Source organism: Marmota monax, unplaced genomic scaffold (assembly GCF_021218885.2).
Source record: "Marmota monax isolate L192 unplaced genomic scaffold, Marmota_monax_Labrador192_F-V1.1 WCK01_AAM20220418_F8-fsc00022, whole genome shotgun sequence".
NCBI lineage: Eukaryota > Metazoa > Chordata > Mammalia > Rodentia > Sciuridae > Marmota > Marmota monax.
Genome location: NW_026695215.1, coordinates 28,889,013 through 28,900,113, shown reverse-complemented (window position 1 = coordinate 28,900,113; position 11,101 = coordinate 28,889,013). Strand labels below are relative to the sequence as shown.

General features: G+C 36.1%; 1 pseudogene; it reads right to left on the bottom strand.

Moving 5' to 3' along the window:
* Positions 1-6,407: 6,407 nt before the first annotated feature.
* On the bottom strand, positions 6,408-6,927 carry LOC124084236 (M-phase phosphoprotein 6-like; annotated as a pseudogene).
* Between the last annotated feature and the right edge of the window lie 4,174 nt (positions 6,928-11,101).

The window sequence follows — 11,101 nt, the reverse complement described above, 5'->3', positions numbered from 1 at the left end:
TTATATGTCTGATTTTACAACAGATGAGAATCTTGAGGGAAAACAGACCAATTAGATTTATTGAACATGTAGACTTTCTTTTTCAATGCCCAAATTTTTCTCATTTCAATTAATTGTGGGCTCAAGTATCAGGCAGATTCCTCACTGGCCTTCAAATATGATAAAGCTGCTTCTTATTTGTAAGAAGGAGGTTATACACCTGCATTTATTTTAAACTTTAATGTATATTTCAAACACACACACAATTAGAGCATATTTAACACTTGAATAAAGCTTTAGCATAATTAGGGTATTTTTAAATAAATGTTGTGTCTTGGTCTCTATTGTGAAAACATTGTTCAAAGTGTGGTTTCTGGATTGGTACAGGTTGGTGAATTTTCACTTGTTGGCAATGATATAGAAATGGAGAGTGAGAGTTTCAAAATTTTTATAGTAGTTTGGCAGTCAGTTTATAAGTATGGAATCTAAGAATAACAAATTGGGGAATTACATCTTTGTTTCTTCATTTAAAAGTCCTAATAATCCATGTGTATTTTACAAAACTCTCCTAGAAAACAAAAACCAAAGACAAGGTCAATCCCCACATCAGTGAACCATAGCAGAATGCAGTTCTGAATTTCATAAAAATGGTCATTAAATAAAAAATACAGGGTTTGGGGTTTTGGCTCAGCGGTAGAGCACTGGCTTTGCACTTGCAAGGCCCACAGTTGGATCATCAGCACCACATAGAAAAGAATGAATGAACGAACAAATGAAAGAATGAATGAATTAATTAATTAAAGGCATAAGGAGGAGGAGGAGGAGAAGGAGAAAAAGAAGGGGACGAGGAAGATGACATAAGGGAAAACAGGATCAGAGTGAGTTTAATTTTTGGTTTCCAATTCCAAAAAGTTCCCTGAGAACTGCATTTTTCTTTGTATTTGAGATCTCCTATTTCCATGACATGTTTAGTTGTGTTTTCTAGTTTACTTTTACTATGCTCTAGTTATTCTGTTTATGGAAAAACTAGTTGATATGCCAAACCAGTCTTTAAACCAATGAAAACCTTTCATTAAACATAAAGTTACTTTCTCATTTGCTACAATCATATTAAATACAATTTTTTTGTATAATGGGTCTGCCTTTGTTGCGAGTTTGAAATATACCCAACACTACATTACACGTACCTAGAACTCCCATTGTTGTTTATGTAATAGTGGCTTAATCAAATTAAATGCTATACTCTAGAATAAAATAAAATAGGAATAATTTACTCATAAGATTCATACTTAAACCATCTTTATTTACAAAACACTATCATAAGAATTATAGTTCCATTTAGCTTCAATTGGAGGAAAAGTATAGTCACTTACTTAAGCAAAAGCAGTTACTTAAAAACTAAAAATGACAGATAAGTCAAATTCCTTTTGAAGAGAGAGATAAAAACATCAGGTTTCTTGTTGTGGTTCTGGATTTTGAGTAGTAGGCTCATTTTCAGGTGGAAGGAACCCTGCAGGGAACTCACCTCGACTTTCAGAATGCAGGGGTGTGGGAGCAAATCCAGCTCTTGGCGGAAGGTCATGAGGAAAATAACTCCCTGCTTAGACATATCCCATTGGAAATGGTGGGGGGGGGCTGGTGAAAAATAATCTCCAGGTGCTCCTTACCTGTTTCCTGGAGGAGGTGGAGGGAAAAAAGGTCCTCTTCTCATGAACTGATTCCTTGGGTCTACTGGAAACAAGGCACCTCTGACTGGAGGGAAAGGTGCAAAAACAGAGCCAGAGCCAGTTGCTTGGTTTTCAGCAGGGAGAGGTGACTCAGGCCCATCAGAGTCCCTGAGATTGACTATGGTCTCCTCTCTACTGCATTGCCTTTGTGAAGACATAGGCCCATCCCCCTTATCCAAAGAAGGCATATTAGAACTTCTGAGTTGTTCTGCTGGTCCCTATGGTCTACTACAATTTGAGTAACATCCACCTTGCTTTTGTAGAGGAAGATGTGGATCAGAAGATTATGGTTGGCCTGGCGGAGGGATCATCATCTTTCGGGCCTGTTCCCATGAAGGTAACAGGGCCCAGTGCCTGAAGGTGCTCTCTGAAGATCAGTGAACCTATCACAGCTGGATTCTCTTCTTTCACTGCAAGGCATATGGTCCAGAGTATTCTCTGGGCCCCTTGAGCCTCTTCCTTCTCCCACTGGAGCCAAAGGTGAGAGTGTGAGTGGACCCTTCTTTTCCAAATTAGGAGGTCTTATTTCAGATGAAGGCCACCCCAATGGTGAGGGCCCATTTGGGGAAGTCTTTCTGCCCAATTCTGAGTTAGAAACATCCAGTGCATACTACAGATCTTTTTCTACAAGTTCAAATCTAAGCTCCTTCTCAGTTAATTTTTATCTGTTGTGAGCATTTTGTTTCCTGAAATAACTGAGGTTTCTTTCAGCAACCTGAGCTGCCAACTCACTATCATGTGCTTTTTTCTCAGAGGAAATAATCTGCCCCTGACAGGAATGAATGGTTCTCTCCAATTCTTCTTCTAGCAATCGGGCTCGCTTTCAGTAGGTCTCCAGCTCTTCCATTGTATGGCTGATCTTTTCTTCGACTTTGGAAAGTTTTTCCTCTTGCTCCACCCAGTAGTTTAAAAAGTGAATGTGAGGACTGTGTGTAGCTCAGTGGTAGAGTGCATGAGGCCCTGGGTTGCTGAAGCCCTGGGTTCCATCCTCAGCACCACAAAATAAACAAAATTAATTCAATGTATGTGTTACATCCATACAATATAATAGTATTCATGGATAAAAAATGAGATCATAACACCATAATTCATGAAATAATTTTATCCTATCTATTTATTTATTAAAGGGAAATAACTTGGATAATTGACTACATGCCTATGGTGTGGGCATATTATTCTCTGAAAGATCTTTAAGAGCATATTGCTTAGTGTTGTCCTTCCATCTAAAGGGGCTAGATGCTCTCCAATTGCAAGTGTAGCATATGGGCCAGGAATATTCATCCATACTAGGTCACTTGCTAGCATGTAAGTTTAGGACATCACAAGTATGAAGAGTTTTAAAAAATCAATGATTGCAGGGATTCAGAGGTGTGAAGAGGATGAGTTGTAGGTTTTTAGGGCAGTGAATTTATTCAGTATGATGTTATAATGGTAGATACAGGACAATATTCATTTTTCAAAACCCATAGAATTATATAATCCAATACAAAGAGTGAACTGTAGTGTAAAGTGTCAGTTTGGATTAATAGCAGTATATCTGTATTTGTTCATTTGTAGTAGAGTGCTTGCTAAGCATACATGAGTCCCCACGGTTCAAGCCCCAGCACCGCCAAAAAACAACAAAAATGTAAATATATATAGATATGTATACACATAGGTATCTGCTGAGAGCCATAGCCAAGTAGGAATGACATGGCATTTTTAATTGAAAGGTAACCCTGCTCAGAGATTAGGGTGGCTCCAGGTTTAGGGTGGATCCTGCTGGCTTAGGGTGGCTCCAGGTTTAGTGTAGATCCTGCTGGATTAGGGTGGTTCCAGGTTTACGGTGGATCCTGCTGGGAATAGGCATATCCTGCTGCCTCAGGCGCCCACTCCTTGAGTTCCCATTGAGTTCTCGTGGGGTTCTGAGAGAATTGGTATGCAGAGCCAGGTGAAGGGAGTGAATTTTTCCCAGAACGTGCATGTAGAGGGCCAGTGAGAGGTCGGGAATAAAGAGTTGCTGTTTGAATCTACAAGGCAGTGTGGTGGCTTGATTATTTTGTGCCCAGCCAGACTGTGGCAGGTATCATTGTAGTAAGTATACTGCACTCTAATGCAAGATAATAATAAGAAAATGAGGGGCCAACATGGGAGAATTTCAGGATCCACATTTTAAAATCCAGTATGCATTTGGAAAAAGCATTTGCAAGGCTATCTAGTTGTCTTTTCAGTTTTGAAGAAGGTCAGCAAGATCCCTTAAAGTGTTCTTCCTGTGTCACAGGCAACTCAGCGAGGGTCTCTATTAAAACCTAAAATTTATACTAAAAAATCCATTAATTAGAAATAATTTCATTTCTAGAAACTTAAAATTAATAATCAAAAATTAATTAATAAAAGATTTTCTAAAGGGGATTGGTTAAATTATGAAAAACCCATATTAAGGTACTATTCAATTTAGCCATTAGAATAATTTTATGGTCAGTTATTAGGAATGATGAAGCTGGCATATAGCTTTTGAAGGAAAAGAGTTTCAGGAGATCCAAATTGTTTTGAAATGTGACTTTTAGAAAGCTTGTGAAGGTTTAACAATGTAGTCCACATTGGCAAAAGGATTGTCATCATTTTTATTATACTTTTATGCACCCCAGGTTGATTTTATTTTCTTTATATAAATATATTGTATTTATACTTCAACCCAGAAAAAATGAAGCTGCCAGGCCTGGGGACACACACCTGTAATCTCAGCTTCTGGAGAGGCTCAGGCAGGAGGATCTCAAGTTGGAGCCTGCCTGGGCAATTTATAGATTCCCTGTCTCCAAATAAAATGAAAAAAGGAGTGCTGGTGTATAGCTCGGCATTAGAGCACTTATTTGCCTAGCATATTCCTGGGTTCAATTCCTGCACCACCCCCGCACAAAGAAAGGGGGGGTGAAGAAAGGAGTGAGGGAGGAAAGGAGGGAAGTCAAAGAAGGAGGAGGAGGAGAAACAATAAAGGAAGGGAAGGAGGGAGGATACAAAAGTCAAGCAGGAAGAGATAATGATAACCTCATTTTACTCACTGTAGTATTTATAGCGATTGTCTTTGCAGAATTCAGAGAGGCTGGAGATGTTGTTCAGTGTTCGAATGCTTTCCCAGCATGCACAAGCCCTGGGTTTTGTTTCAACACAACACACACACACACACACACACACACACAAACACAAACACACACAAAATAGTTCCATAAACTTGATAAATTACATTATAACTTGTTGAGCTACCTTAAAAATGTCATAAATGCTATACCCAATGGTTGCACACCTGTAATCCCAGTGACTGGGGAGGCTAAAGAGGGAGGATCACAAGTTTAAGGTCAGCCTCAAGAATTTGGTGAGACCCTAACTCAAAAATTAAAAAGAAGGTTTAGGGATGTAGCTCACTGGTAAAGCCACCCTGGGTTCAACCCTCAGTATTCCAAACCCCCCCCCCCAAAAAAAAAGAATGTCACAGATGTTGTTCTATTTTTAGGCCTTACACCTTATTGCCATCAATGAAGCACCAGTACTTGTGAACCCAGAGAAAGTTTCCCTGGCATTCCTGGACTTCTTGAATAAGTGCCTTGAAGTGGAAGTTGACAAGAGAGATTCAGCCGGGGAATTACTAGAGGTAAATTTGAAAATGATGTGATTTGGGGGAAATATTGACTCTTTTTGAATAACCAACAGAAAGTTTTCATTTCTATTCATTGATCACTACCAAAAGGCAGCTGCTACATTTTAGGGTTTCATCTGCCAGGAGTAAAAGTTTAATTTCGTGATAGTTTGTTTTGTTATATTATCAAATATCATGTCCATTCGATGCAGGCATGAGTGTATTAATGGGCTGTTTAACAGTCAACTTTTAGAATTTAGAATAATTAAAAACAACTCTTTTCAAAACAGTTTATGAAAGTTATGGTTGTGACTATGAGAGGTTTGGGCAGGTATTAAAATATGGGCTGTTGAAGTCAATTGTATTCATAAGTAGTCTTCAGGCCTTAGTTGAAAGAACATGTTTTGCTTCCAAATTATGCACTTTTTGTTTCCTCTCTTTGGCAACACCCATTCCTGAATATGGCGAAACCACTCACAAGTTTAACACTACACATCTTGGCAGCCAAGGAGGTTCTCCAGGAAAACTACTGAAATGGCATCCTATTCTTTTTTGTGTGTGTGTGGAAACAGATGTTTATTACATACAATTTTTAAAAAAATTAAATGCCTTAAACAAAAAACAATACCATAAAATGATTGACCTGGTAGCATGCAAATACTTCAGGTTTGAGAGGTGTGTTTGCTCTTGATGAATGTACATATAATAAATTCCTATGACATTTGACTCCAAAATGAATATATGAATTGGCTGGACATGATTATATGACTAATAATTTAAAGTAAAATATAATCTTAAAGGCAATTAAACACTGGCATTAATCTACAGGAGTCCATTCAAGGTCAGTGACTGGAGAGATATATAAAAATAACTAAGGTAAAATCTTTAGGAAGCAACGCTGTGCCTATATACATCTGTAAGATTGAGGCTCAACTTTCGCTTTTGATGAACCTGATTTGGAAAAGGATGTATAACATCCATTACACACATGTTTCAAACACAGTCTGTTTCTAAAATTACACATCTCTTTGCAAATAAATATCAAGTATTAATAGCTAATGGGCTATTTTGGATGGGCTCCAAAGTCTGCTGTTCTCATGGCCACCCTGAGACATATTTTAAGGCATCATTTTTAATCTTGGGGCTTTAAGAACATCTTTGCTTTAACTGGTTTTATGCCTCCATTTTCATCTTCTTCATAATTGGCATGGTCTCTTTTCTTGGCAAAATTTTTTCCAGTTGTCCCCTCCAGGTCTCATATCTTCTAGCCATTTCTTCATCTGACACATCAAGCTCTACTATTTCATCTTATCTTCATCTTCTGCTCTGTTATTAACATTCATCTGAAGCATCAATTTATAACTTCAGAATTAAATCCTCTGAATGACATTCTTCTATACAGAAGATCTTCACATAACAAGAAGCTCTGCTCCTCTGTTATGACACTCTCTTTCTCTTTAAGCTCTGGCAAACCCAAGTACCATGTTCTTCACTGATGATCTTCTTTTCTTATTCCTCTAGTTGTTTCTTGGTTTCTGAGTCCAGTCCCCTTTGCATGAACTTCATGCACAGCAGGTTCTTGGACAACTTGGTCTTGCACTCAGCTGCCATGCTAGCTCCAGCTGCTGACATCCTAGTCTTTAATTTTCTGAAAAGAAAAATTTTTTAAACTTTAATAAAGTGTTAATTGTTTTAAAAGACTTGTAACATAAAATTTGCCATTTTAGCCATGTTAAGTGGAAAACTCAGAGGCATTAATTACACTCACAATATTGTACAACTTTCTGTTTCCAGAATAGTTTTGTCACTCCAAACAGAATCTCTGCCACCATGTAAGTAATAACTCCTATTTCTCCTCCTCCACCCCTTGGCTGCTACCATTCTTTTTTTTTCTTTTATTTGTTCTAATTAGTTATACAGGGCAGCAGAAGGCACTTTGACACATCATACACAAATGAAGTATAGCTTCTCAGTTTTGGGGTTGTATGTGATGTAGAATCACATCAGTCATGTGGTCATACATGCACATAGGGTAATAATGTCTACTCTTCTTCTTACACTATACCTGGCTCCCCTACTTTCACTCCCCTCTGCCTAATCCAAAATAACTTTATTCTTCCAAAGCCATGCTCCTTATTGTAAATTAGTGTCAAAATATCAGAGGAAACATTTAGACTTTGGTTTTTGGAATTGGCCTATTTTGCTTAGTATGATATTCTCCACTTCCACTCATTTACTGGCAGTTGCCATCACTTCGTTCTTCTTTAAAACTGAATAATATTCCATTGTGCATATAGACCACATTTTCTTTATCCACTCATCTGTTGAAGAACACCTAGGTTGGTTCCATAGTTAAACTATTGTGAAGTGAGCTGCTTTATAACCCATGTGGCTACGTCACTGTAGTATGCTGATTGTAAGTCCATTGGGAATAGACTGAGAAGTTGAATATCTGGGTCAAATGGTGGTTTCATTCCAAGTTTTCTTAGGAATCTCCATACTGCTTTCCATGATGGTTACATCAATTTGCAGTCCCACCAGCATTATATGAGTGTGTCTTTTCCCCTACATGCTCACAACATTTATTTTTGCTTGTCTTCTTGATAATTGCCATTCTGACTGAAGTGAGATGAAATCTGAGAGTAGTTTTGATTTGTATTTCTCTAATTTCTAGAGATGTTGAACATTTTTTCACATACTTGTTGATAAACACACATCTTCTGAGAATTGTCTGCTCAGTTCCTTAGTCCATTTATTGATTGGGTTATTTGGTTTTGGGGTGTTAAGATTTTTGAGATCTTTATATATCCTGGAATTTAGTGCTCTATCTGGTTTGTGTGTAGTAAAGATGTTCTGCCACCCTGTGGGCTCTCTCTTCACATTATTTATCATTCCCTTTGCTGAGAAGAAGCTTCTGAGTTTGAAGCTATCCCATTTATTGGTAAGGAATATTGTTTTATGGCCCAGAATATGATCTGTTTCAATGAAAGTATGAAGTGCCCTTAAAGGAAATTGGAGTTCTGTAGTTGTTGGGTGTTGTATTCTATAAAGTCAGTTAGGCTGAGGTAGTTGATACTGTTGTTCAAATCGTCTATGTCTTCATTAATATTTTTGACCATTTAATGTATTTACTGAGAGACAGGTATCAAAATCCCCCACGATGGTTGGTAACTGTGTATCCCTTTAATTCTGTTGCTTTTTGCTTTATATATTTTGAAGCTCTGTTACTGGGTGCAGGAACATTAATTATTGTCATATCTTTCTTCAGAATTTCCATTTATGGTAAAACTTTTGAAGTTTATTTTATCTGATATTAATACAGTGGTTCCAACTTTTCATTCTTTATTTTTGCATTATTATTTTCCTGACTCTGTAATTTTCAATCTTCCTGTATCTTGAGATTTAAAGCATATCTCTTGTAGGCACGATTAGGTCTTGATTTTTTTAACCCATTCTGATAATCTCTGCCTTCTAACTGGGTGTTTAATTCATTCTGTCCAATGTAATATTGATATATTTGGACTTAGGCCTCATATTTTGCTCTTTGTTTCCTGTTTGTACCATCTGACTTTTGCTCTTCTGTTCTTCCTTATCTGTAATCTTAAATTTTAACCATTAACTTAGAGTTAATGTTTTTATTTAAAATAAAATCTTCTAAATCCATACTACTTTTTTTTTGGTACCAGGGGCGAACCCAGGGGCACTTAATCACTGAGCCACATCCCCAGAATTTTTTTTAATTTTTAGAAACAGGGTCCCAGTACATTTCTTAGGGAATTTCTAAGTTGCTGAAGCTGGCTTTGATATTCCTGCCTCAGCCTGAGTCACTGGGATTGCAGACATGTGCCACCACAATCGCCGAGTCTGTATTAATTTTAACCTCCTACTATATGCTACAGTTCTGGCAAGAATTGCATTTCCATACCTCATAAATCCCACCATACAGTGCTGTCACTTTTCTTTAAACTGTAGGATATTTTTTTAAATGAATTAAGAGAAAAAGTGATAGGTTGAAAGTATGATCCTGCATAATTTACATGGTTACCATTTCTGGCACTCATATCTTTCTGAGGATCTGATCATCTACTGGTACTACTTTCCTTTAGTCCAAAGAACTTCAGTTAGAACTTCACACTAAATGAATTTCTTCTGTATAATTCAAAATATTCAAAAATTTCCCTTGAGAAATTTCCCTTTAGCAGAAATTATCTCAATTTTTCTTAATACTTTATATATGTATTTCAATATACAAAGTGTATACATATTTAAAGTATATACATATGTACACACATTATATGTATTCATATTTATGTAGTCATTTGGTTTTTTGCTTCATATAGAATTCTGGTTTGACAATTTTTCCTTTCAGTTCTTGTTTTAAAAAATAAACTTTTATTTTAGAACAGTTTTTTTTTTACTTAAAGAAAAAATGCAATGATATAAAGACATAGTTCTCCTATGCTCTACACCCAGTTTGCCTTATTATTACACCCTTTGTTAGTATGGCACTTATTAAAATTGATGAACCAGTATATTCTGGAAGAGTTGATGGAGAAATAGTACACAACTGAGGACATTTATTTTTTCAAATTTCTCATACAATTCATCAGCAAAGCCAAAGAAACTCAATGTTTATTCTTTTAGAAGGTTGTTGGATTTTCATTTATTTTCCTTAATACAAGCAAACCAATTCAGATTGTCTATTTCTCCTTGTGTGAGTTTGAGTTGTATACTTTTTCAAGGAACCCATTTATTTTAGCTAAATTTTCAAATTTGTGGGCAAAAGAGTGGTTTGTAGTAACTTTTCTATTGTTTTTAATTTTATTGATTTTTCTTTTTTTTTTTCTTTTTGCTTGCTTTAGGCTTAAATTGCTCTTTTGCTTTGGCTTCTAAAAGCTAGATTACTGAGTTTAGTTCCCTCTTCTTCTCTCATCTGTGTCTTCAGTGCTATAAATTCCCCCTAAGTGCATTAAATGCTTACCCAGTTCATTGGATAAATTGTGTAATTTTGATAAATTGTAATTTCTTCTGTTTAATTCAAAATACTCAAAAATTACCCTTTAGACTATTTTTACTCATATGTTATTTACAAATGTATTATTGAATTCTCAAATATTTGGGGATTTTTCAATTCTCTTTATATTGGTGATTTTCAGCTTAATTTCATTGTGATATAAGAATATATTTTATTTGATTTCTAATCTCTTAAATTTATTGATGATTATTTTATGGCACAGGACATGGTGTGCCTTCCTGAATTTTATGTAAACTTGAAAAGATTGTGTACTCTATTCATTGGGGTAGCATATTTTAGAATTCCAATAAGATCAGGTTGATTGAAAGTGCCATTCAGGTCAACTATATCCTTAATGATTTTCTGCCTGCTTCATCTATCAAGCCCTGATAGAAGTGTTTGGAAGTCTCCAACTATAGTAGTGAATTTTGCCAATTTATCCTTGAGTTATATCAGTTTTGGTGTCACATATTTAGATTTCTGTTGCTAAAAGTACTTACACATTTAGAATTGTGTGTCTTCTTGGAGTTTGTCCCTCTTTATCCCTGATAATTTTCCATATTTCAAATGTACTTTATGTAAAATTAATATAGCTATTGCATACTCCCATTGATTAGTTGGTATAGTGCATCTCTGTCCATCTTTTGGCTCTAATTGTATCTGGGTCTTCATAATCAAAGTGGGTTTTTTATAGACAATATATGGTGGAGTCTTGTTTCTTTATTCAGTTTGACACTTTTTCTTTTAATTGGCATATTTAGACTAGTCACA